Source organism: Suricata suricatta, chromosome 6 (assembly GCF_006229205.1).
Source record: "Suricata suricatta isolate VVHF042 chromosome 6, meerkat_22Aug2017_6uvM2_HiC, whole genome shotgun sequence".
Lineage (NCBI taxonomy): Eukaryota > Metazoa > Chordata > Mammalia > Carnivora > Herpestidae > Suricata > Suricata suricatta.
This window is the reverse complement of record NC_043705.1, coordinates 140432210-140434920: the sequence shown is the minus strand read 5'-3', so window position 1 is coordinate 140434920 and position 2711 is coordinate 140432210. Positions and strand designations below refer to the sequence as shown.

At 44.7% G+C, this 2711-nt stretch overlaps 1 long non-coding RNA gene across 1 annotated transcript; it reads left to right on the top strand.

The window, feature by feature from the left end:
* The first annotated feature begins 526 nt into the window (after positions 1-526).
* On the top strand, positions 527-2410 carry LOC115293606. Its single transcript, XR_003909521.1, has 2 exons — positions 527-600; positions 2190-2410. It is a non-coding gene; the product is annotated as an uncharacterized LOC115293606 (long non-coding RNA).
* Positions 2411-2711: the final 301 nt, after the last annotated feature.

The following is a 2711-nucleotide window of genomic DNA, read 5'->3' as shown; positions in this document are numbered from 1 at the left end:
GTAGATATGATGATTATTTTAATATCATAGTAAATACTGATTGGTGTACTTGTAACAGGCAGGGTCTGGTCAGGACAAAGAAACCAAGCTCACTATTCTCACAGAGAATTTAGTGGGAAAGGTGACAACCAAGCATTGGTGACCGAAAAACGCAAATGGAACACGCTGAGGTTCACAGAGGTCATGATGCAGAAACCAACTAACACACAAAGGTTGGGGAATAGAGAAGAGGCTGGGATTAGAGAGCCGGTGAAGCCCAGAGGAGGACCCCTGTAAGGGACCCGGGTCTCTGAGGAGGGGACATGACCAGCCAGGGCTGTGTGTCTAAGGAGACCTATGAGACTGGTCCCAGGCATGTGGACGAACGGCAAACTGAAATCAACTGTCGCTACTGGAAACATGTGATGCTGTGAGGTAAGGAAGTGAACTGTCCTGGGTGGTTGGCTGCTGGGTAGACAGCCATTCACAGGAAACAGGAAGGACTAGGTCCCTTCTCCTGGCATTTTCTGTGATTCTGACTACTTCCCAATGGCTTATCCCATGCTGTTGCCATGCTCAACCCCCACTCTTGACAGAGCCTGAAAAGGAGTGGCTGACAAGGTAGAAAGGGGTGGTCTCATTGATTGCACATGGATCCTCTAACAAGTTGCACCACATGGATTCACCCAATGGCTGTATAGAGCTCCACAAAACATCTAGAGCCCTGATAACGTGGGAGCGTTGGTTACGGCCAGCCCAGTGTGGATTAGCTTAGCAGGCACTTAGATCCAAGGACATCGGCATTGCCACTCCAGTCCGGCCACTTTTCGTGTGACTTGACACACGTTCTTCCTCAGTTACCTCTCACCTTACCATGAGGGAGTTGATTAATTTTTTTATGGTTTTTATTTATTTTTGAAAGACAGAGAGAGACAGTGCAAGCAGGGTAGTGTCAGAGAGAGAGGGAGACACAGAATCCAAAGCAGTCTCCAGGCTCTGAGCTGGCTGTCTGCACAGAGACCGATGCAGGGCTCGAACCCAGGAACCATGAGATCATGTCCTGAGCTGAAGGCAGACTCTTAACCGACTGAGCCACCCAGGTGCCCCAGAGTTGATTAATTTTCTTAAAGTCCATTCCAATGTTTTAATTATTAGAGATTATTATGGGAAAGTTCACGTTTTGTCAGCATGGTGTTTGTGAAGAGTCCAAAATAGTGAGACACTTAAAATTCTCCTGGGCATCTGGAAGTCACGTAAGGGCCCTGGGAGGAGGAGAGCCTCAAAGAAAGGGGATGAGACAGAAAGAAACAGCACAGGAAAGGAAGAGCGCTCAAGAGAAATCCATAAGGGGCGTGAAGGTGAGAGCAGACAAGCCAAGGAGGAGAGCGCACCTGGCATTTTCTGTGATTCTGACTACTTCCCAGTGGCTTATCCCATGATTTCTGATGGTTGTGAAATGCAAGCTTTGCATGCACGATAATCCTGTGTGGGAAGGAGATGGAACGGGCCAGTGCAAGTCCACCCGGGGCAAAGCCAGCCTTTCTTCCGCAGTGAGAAATGAGTCCAAGGCTGAACGCTTAATCCTGTCTTCCCTTCAGGACTGTAAAGATGGAAGGTGGGAGACTTGTACACATTGCCATCTGCCACAAAGCATTTCTTGACATCACACTCGCTCTGTACAGATGAAATACTTTGTGCTTCTTGGCAGAATGGTGTTATTTCAGTGCAACGTATAACTCACTGCATTGCACAGGAAAGAGCCGCTCTAATGGGATCACAGAAAAGACAGGTGCATACGAAGGAGACACAGTGTTTGTGGCAAGTTGCATGGCGGCGTCGATGTCAAGATGCCTACAATTCTCCCGATAATCCTCCCGAGAATGTGGATACAAATCACTCAGTAATTAAATATCCTCTCCAAGATATGGCTGGTTTAATAAGGGCCAAACCCATCACCCCAGATTTGAAGCTGAGCTGGTGGGTTTTTTTTCTCCCTTTGTTTCACTTTCAAAGATTTTTATTAGGGTAAGATATTTGGTAATATTCTTTATTAGGCTGATCAGTTTTGAATTGCTTTTCATTTTATGATCACATTAGTTCCTTCTTAATGGTTTTACTAGAACTCAGAAGTCTCCCGAGTTTTAATAACCTCTCTTTTTTCAGTACTTATAGTCGTGGAATTAATTGTGTAAAATCACGATCCTTCACAGATGTGTCACCGGGCCAAAAGAAGAAAACTCGATAGGAAGAATTAGACCTTGAAGAGTGAATGATGATTCATCTTGCTACAGATTTTTCACTTGAGGATTTTCATTTGCTTTTCAGTAACATGATTGTGTTCCTTTCCACCTCTGAGAATACCCTTCAGATTGAAGAATGCTTTGGAATTCTCTGAACTGAGGTTTATTAAAATTGAACTTTTTAGTGATCAGTTGATTTTTTTTAATTTTTTTTATTTTTTTAATGTTTTTTTATTTATTTTTGAGAGACAAAGAGAGACAGTGTGAGCAGGGAAGGGTCAGAGAGAGAGGGAGACATGGAATCTGAAGCAGGCTCCAGGCTCTGAGCTGGCTGTCAGCACAGAGCCCGATGCAGGACTCGAACCCATGAACCGTGAGATCATGACCTGAGCTGAAGTCGGATGCTTAACCGACTGAGTCACCCAGACGCCCCGACTTTTTTATTTTTTTTTAACTTTTTTTAATGTTTATTTATTTTTGAGAGAGAGCACA